Raw genomic sequence first — 7,494 nt, forward strand, 5'->3', positions numbered from 1 at the left:
GAATGAATCATACCTCAAATCTCACCTATATCTGATTTAAATGATGTTTAGATGAGACTGAACTTTAGACTTTAGAAATCATGCTGGAGTGAGTTAAGACCTTTGCAGCTGTTGGAATGGACTGAACATATTCTGCATGTAATAAGAGAATGAATGTTGGGGGTTAGGGGTGGAATGCTATGAGCTGATTTGTTTCCCCAAAAGCCGTATGTTGAAGCCCTAATCCCTAACATGACTATATTTGGAGACAGGGCCTAAACGGAGGTAATTAAGGTTAAATGAGGTAATAAGGGCAGAGACCTAATCCAATAGGGCTGGTGACTTATTAAAAGAAGAGACACCAGAGCTGTCTGTCTCTAATATGTGAGGACACAGTGAAAAGGTGGCCATCTATAAGCCAGGGCTCAGGTGATCCTGCCACCTCAGTCTGCCAGGTAGCTGGGACTACAGGTACATGCCACCATGCCTGGCTAAATTATTATTTTGGAGACATAGTCTCACTGTCACCCAGGCTGGAGTGCAGTGACGTGGTCACAGCTTACTGCAGCCTTGACCTCCCAGGCTCAAGCCATCCTCCCACCTCAGCCTCCTGAGTAGCTGGGACTACAGGTGCACACCACCACCCCTAGCTAACTTTTAATTTTTTTGTAGAGACATGGTCTCCCTATGTTGCACATAATGGTCTTGAACTCGTGGGCTCAAGCAGTCATCCCACCTTGGCCTCCCAAAGTACTGGGATTATAGGCATGGGCCACCATGCCCAGTGTGAAGGTGATAAAAAAAAAATCTACCACTTGAAAAAGGCTCTGGTACCAGAGCCTTTGATAACTTTTAAAGAACAGATAATTGCTTTTTTTTAAGGTATTACTTAGATTGTAACACTTCCCAATTTATTTTAGGATGTCAGAATAAACTGAAAATCCATTTTCTAAATAAAAGTAAAAACTAGTCTGGTATTAAAAAAAAAAATTCAAGCAAGATTTGTTTCAGGAATGCAATAATGTTTGAACATCAGGAAATCTACCAACATAATCCGTTACTATAACAATTAAAAGAGAGAAAAATATATGGTGAGATCAACAAATGCCAAAATATTTATTTGACTAAATTACTAGCCATCTGTATTAAGCCATTCTTGCATTGCTATAAAGAAATACCTGAGACTGGGAAATTTATAAGAAAACAGGTTTAATTGGTTCACAGTTCTGCAGACTGTACAGGACACAGAGTACAGGCATCTGCTTCTGGGGAGGCTTCAGGAAGCTTTGACTCATGGCGGAAGGCAAAGCAGGAGCTTGCATGTCACATGGTGAAAACAGGAGCAAGAGAGGGAGTGGGTGGGGAGGTGTCACACACTCAAACAACCAGATCTCCCAAGAACTCACGATCCCCGAGGATAGCACCAAGCCATGAGGGATCTGCCCCCATGACCCAAACATTTCCCCCCAGGCCCCACCCCCAACATGGGGGATTATAATTCAGCATGAGATTTGGTGGGGACATATATTCAAACTAGATCACCATTCTAACAAAAATTCTAAGTGAATAAAAATAGGAAGAAACTACCTAAATATAACAAAGACCATTTAGCAAACTACAGTGGCAAATAGTTTTTTAAATGGCAGGCCAAGTAAACAATTTACGTTCAAATCAGAAACTAGGCATAGAATCATGTTTTCACCATCTTTATTTAACACCGTCTTAGAAGTTTTCATGAATACAATAAGATGAGAAAATGAAAGAACTGGCATAAAAATTTTAAAAGAACAGTTTAAATGATCTCTTTCTGCTGATGACATTATATACCTAGAAAACCTAAGAAAGCCAGTAAAATACTTGTAGAGTTAACAAGATAAATTGGTAAGATGGCTATATATCAAAGCAATATACTAAATTCAATAGGTTTTTCCATTTTCTGGCAATAAGCACCTAGAAATAAAAAATGAGAAAAAATATTCCATTCATAATAATGGAAAAACTATATAAAGTGCTTCAGAATAAATTGAAAAAAAAAACTATGGAAAGAAAAAGAAAATTTTATTGACAGCCACAATTTCAGAACATTAAACCTGAGAAAGGGGAAGATAAATTATGTTTGGATGAGAAAACGTAACAGAATAAAAATGGCAGTCTTTTCAAAAGTAATATATTAATAGTTGTCATCCAGTTATGTTTATTTTAGAAAAGGATAAAAATAACTGTAACATTTATATGAAAGGTGAAATGCTACAGAATAGCCAAAAAATATGAGAAATAAGAACAATGAGGGCCGGGCACAGTGGCTCATGCCTGTAATCCCAGCACTTTGGGAGGCCGAGGTGGGCGGATCATGAGGTCAGGAGACTGAGACCATCCTGGCTAACACGGTGAAATCCCGTCTCTACTAAAAATACAAAAAAATTAGCCAGGCGTGGTGGCGGGTGCCTGCAGTCCCAGCTACTCAGGAGGCTGAGGCAGGAAAATTGCTTGAACCTGGGAGGTGGAGGTTGCAGTGAGCCAAGATCATGCCACTGCACTCCAGCCTGGGCGAGAGAGCGAGACTCCATCTCAAAAAAAAAAAAAAAATTAAGTGGTATTTGCTTTATTATATTTTAAACATTTGATACAAATACTATATCAAATCAATATGATATTACAGCAGGAAAACACAAAAAAAGTCAATAACCTATACAGAGAATGTCCCCCTCTCTATATATGAATTTAATACATAAAAAAGGCTGGGCACAGTGGCTCACGCCTGTAATCCCAGCACTTTGGGAGCCTGAGGTGGGCAGATCACTTGAGGTCAGGAGTTCGAGACGAGCCTGGCCAACATGGCAAAACGCTGTCTACTAAAAATACAAAAATTAGCCAGGTGTGGTTGTATGCGCCTGTAATCCCGGCTACTCAGGAGGCTGAGGCTGAAGAATCACTTGAACCTGGGAGGCAGAGGTTGCAGTGAGCTGAGATGGCACCACTGAACTCCAGTGTGGGTGACAGAGCAAAACGCTGTCTCAAAAAAATAATAAATAATAAAAATATATAAAAAAGATAATAGTTTAACTGGAGAGAGGGTGGATTATTTTTTAAATGGCATGGCACAACTGGTTGCCCATCTGGAATAAAATAAATTTAAACCAGTTATTTAACATATTCAAATATAAATTGTAGATAGAATATGATTGAACTTTTTTTTCTAGATATTTCAAGAAAATAAAATACCATATTTACAATTTTGGAGGGGAAAGACTTTCTTAACTACAAATGAAAACTCTGAAACCGTACAATAAATGGTAAACATATTTGAATTTAAAGAAACAAAAATAGGCCGGGGTGGTGGCTCACACATGTAATTCTAGCACCTTGGGAGGCCAGCCTGGGCAACAGACACAGTCTCTAAAATATATATATAAGAAATTATCCGGGAATGCTGGCACACAGCCTGTAGTCCCACCTACTAGGGAGGCTGACATGGGAAGATTGCTTTTGCTCAGGAGGTTGAGACTGGTGAGCTGCGATCACATCAATGCACTCCAGCCTGGATGACAGAGTGACACTCTGTCTCAGATAGATAGATAGATAGATAGATAGATAGATAGATTATAGATAGATAGATAGATGATAGATGACAAAAATAAAAATAAAAAACAAAAAATCCCCTCAATGGTCAAAATTCCAAATCAGCCAGTCAATTTCTACAATATGCTACATACAGTTGGCAAAATCTACTGGAATTTTGACTGAGATTGTGTTTTATCTATGTAGCAATTTTCAAATAATTGACATCTTAACAATATTTCGTCTTTTAATCCATAAACATTGTATGTCTCACTGTTTAAGTTTTTGTTGTCTCTCAGAAATACCTAGTAGTTTTCAGTGAACAGGTTGTTCCAAGGTGAACAGGTCTATGCAAACCTATCCCCAAAGTCAGAGAGTTATAAATAAAGTTTCAGTGCTGCAAAAGAAATCTCACTCGAATGTAAAATTTTCTTTTTAATTCACAGCAAGGCAAGGTACTTCTATAGCAGGGTGCGCCCTTACAGATGGAGGAATGGTGAGCACACACTTGGACAAGGGAGGGGAAGGGTTTCTTATCCCTGACGCACATGGCCCCTGCTGCTATGTTGTTCCCCTATTGGCTAGGGTTAGACTGCACAGGCTAAACTAATTCCGATTGGCTAATTTAAAGAGAGTGAGGGGGTGAGTGGTTTAGTGGGAAAAATGGTTATGACAGGATGAGTCAGGGTGGAGTAGGTAATTGAAAAAGGTTGCTTTACCAGGAAGTTAAGTTTAAAAGCAGAAGGCAAAGAATTGAACATACTGACATATTGATTCTTCGAAAAGAAATTTAGAACTTATATCTAACAAGAGGAAGCTGAGAGGCCAAAGAAAGAGGCTGATGTATCCAGTTTTTCAGAAAGAAACATTTCAAAGAGACTTATGAACAGAAGCCATGTCCGTGTCTTGGGCGGTAGGGAGACAAGATAGTGTCTGGCACCATTGCTCCCACGACCCAGGACTTACATACCATAGGAAAAGCGTGACTCAGAAGGGTGTGTGGGACAACTGAAGTATGATAACATTGTTACGGAATTTCTGGGAAGGGAAGAGCATAGTCCTTTAAATGATGAAGGGAGGAAGGGAGGAAGGAAAGTTCTGGGTAGAGTAGGGCAAGGTCTCTGACTAGGGCTCCACCCCCATGGACCTAGCTAAGGACAGGCACTCTTGCCTTGGAGCCCAAATGTTGCATTTCCCAAGTCCATCTTGGCCCACCATGCCCCCAATCCTGTGGCTATAAAAACCCGAGACCCTAGCAGGCACACCCACAAGCTGCTGGACGTGGAGAGGAGCAGATCTGTGGAAGAAGACACAAGCGGCTGGATGAGGGCTGGCATGCCAGCAGGCCATCGACCAACGAGACGAGGTGGAGTTTGGCCCAGGCAGTCGGAAAAGAGCCAGAGCGCTTAGAGCTACTTCCACTCAATAAAACTTTGCACTCATTCTCCAAGCTCACGTGTGATCCTATTATTCCACCGCACCAAGGCAAGAACCCAGGATACAGAAAGCCCTCTGTCTTTGCGACAAAGTAGAGGGTATAACTGAGCTGGTTAACACAAGCCGCCTGTAGATGGCAAACTAAAAGAGCACCCTGTAAAACGTGCCCAAAGGGGCTCCGGCTGCAAACATTCACCCGTAGACACTGCCGTGGGGTTGGACCCCCATAGCCTGCCCGTCTGTTTGCTCCCCTAGAGTTCTGAGCAGTGGGGCACTGAAGAAGTGAGCCAAACCCGCATCGCACACCCTGTGAGGGGGACAAAGGAACCTTTCCGTTCCAACATCAAGGTTGTTTTGACCCAAGGGCAAGATTTACAGTAAGTACATGCTGTTACACAAGGAACAATAGATAAACTCGAAATCGTAGCGGTCTTCCCAGAATAGGAGTTAATCAGAAGTCAACATGGTGGATTAGCATCCAAGATGGAGTTGCTTTGGCCTCCACAAAGATCTTGCTCATATTTTGTTAAATGTGTCTTACGTATTTTATTTTTTTGGATGCTATTATAAATGAGATTGTGGGCAGACACACTAGCTCACACAAGTAATCCCAGCACTTTGGGAGGATGAGGCAGGAGGATCTCTTGAGGCCAGGAATTTGAAACCAGCCTGGGCAAAAAGACAGACCCCATCTCTCCAAAAAAAAAAAAAAAAGGAGAGAGAGAGAGAGGCCGGTGCCAGCGGCTCATACCTGTAATTTCACAACTTTGGGAGGCCAAAGTGGGAGAATCAGTTGAGCCCAGAACAACATAGACCAGCCTGGACAACATATGGAAACTCCATCGCTACAAAAAATAAAAATAAATTAGCTGGGCATGGTGGGATGCACTTGTGATCCCAACTACTTGGGAGGCTGAGGTGGGAAGGTAACTTGAGTTTGGGAGGTTGAGGCTGCAGTGAGTATGATTGTGCCACTGCATTCCAGCCTGGGCAACACAGTGAGATCCTATCTCAAAAAAAAAAAAGAAAAGAAAGAAAATAAAAAACAAAAAAGAGCCTGGATGCAGTGGTTCTTGTCTGTAATCTCAGCACTTTGGGAGGCCGAGGTGTGAGAATCACTTGAGCCCAGGAGTTCAAGAGCAGCCTGGACAACATGGCAAAACCCTGTCTCTACTAAAAGCGCAAACATTAGTCTGCCATGTTGGCGAGCACCTGTAGCCCTAGCTACTCAGGGGTGAGGCAGGAGGATCACTTCAGCCTGGGAGGCAGAGATTACAGTGAGCCGAGATTGTGCCACTGCACTCCAGCCTGGGTGACAGAGTGAGACCCTGTTTCCAAAAAGAAAAAAGAGACAGAAACTGTTTTCTAATCTTGATTTCCAAATGTTGCTATTATAAAGAAATACAACTGATTTTGTTTTGTTTAGTTTTGTTTTTTGGAGACGGAATCTCGCTCTGTCGCCCAGGCTGGAATGCAGTGGCGCGATCTCGGCTCACCACAACCTCCGCCTCCCAGGTTCAAGCGATTCTCCTGCCTCGGCCTCCCGAGTAACTGGGACTACAGGTGTAAGTTGCCACGCCCGGCTAATTTTTTAAAAAAATATTTTTAGTAGAGTTGGGGTTTCACCGTGTTGCCCAGGCTGGTTTCAAACTCCCGAGCTCAGGGAATCCGCCCGCCTCGGCCTCCCAAAGTGCTAGGATTACAGGCGTGGGCAACCACGCCCGGCCTACGACTGATTTTTTAACATTAAAAATCTTATAGTTAGTCCCAGCTACTTGGGAGGCTGAGGCAGAAGAATGGCGTGAACCCGGGAGGTGGAGCTTGCAGTGAGCCGAGATCGCGCCACTGCACTCCAGCCTGGGCGACAGAACCAGACTCTGTCTCAAAAACCAAACCAAAACAAAACAAAACTTATATTTTGTGACTTGCTAACTTCAGCTTGTGGTTCTAGTAGCTTCTTTATAGATTCCTTAGGATTTCCTACATCAACTTTCGTATCTTCTATGAGTAAAGAGAATTTTACTTCTTTCCAATCTTTTTGCCTTTTATTTCTTCTTATTGGTGTATTAAAATGTCTAGGACCTTCAGTATAATGTTGAATAGAAGCTGTGAGAGCAGACAGCCATGCTTTGTTCCTGATCTTAAAGGGAAAACGTTCATTCTTTGACCATTATCATATTAGCTGTAGTTTTTCACAGATGTTCTTTAACAGATTGAAAAAGTCCCTTCTATTCATAGCTTGCTGAGAGTTTTAATCATGAGTGTGTGTTGAATTTTGTTTTTTTCTGAATCTATTGAAATAATCATATTGTTTTCCTCCTTTGTTCTGTTAGTATAGTGAGTTGCATTCTTTGATTTTTGTTATTGTTGTTGTTAAATATATTCTGGATTACTGGGATAAACTCCACTTAATCACAGCGTATCATCCTTTTATATATTACTGGATTTAATTTGCCAATTTAAAAAATCATTCTTGTGTCTAGAGTTATGAGGGATATTGACCAGCAGGGTTTTTTTTTT

Source organism: Pongo abelii, chromosome 10, assembly GCF_028885655.2.
Source record: "Pongo abelii isolate AG06213 chromosome 10, NHGRI_mPonAbe1-v2.0_pri, whole genome shotgun sequence".
Taxonomy (NCBI): Eukaryota; Metazoa; Chordata; class Mammalia; order Primates; family Hominidae; genus Pongo; species Pongo abelii.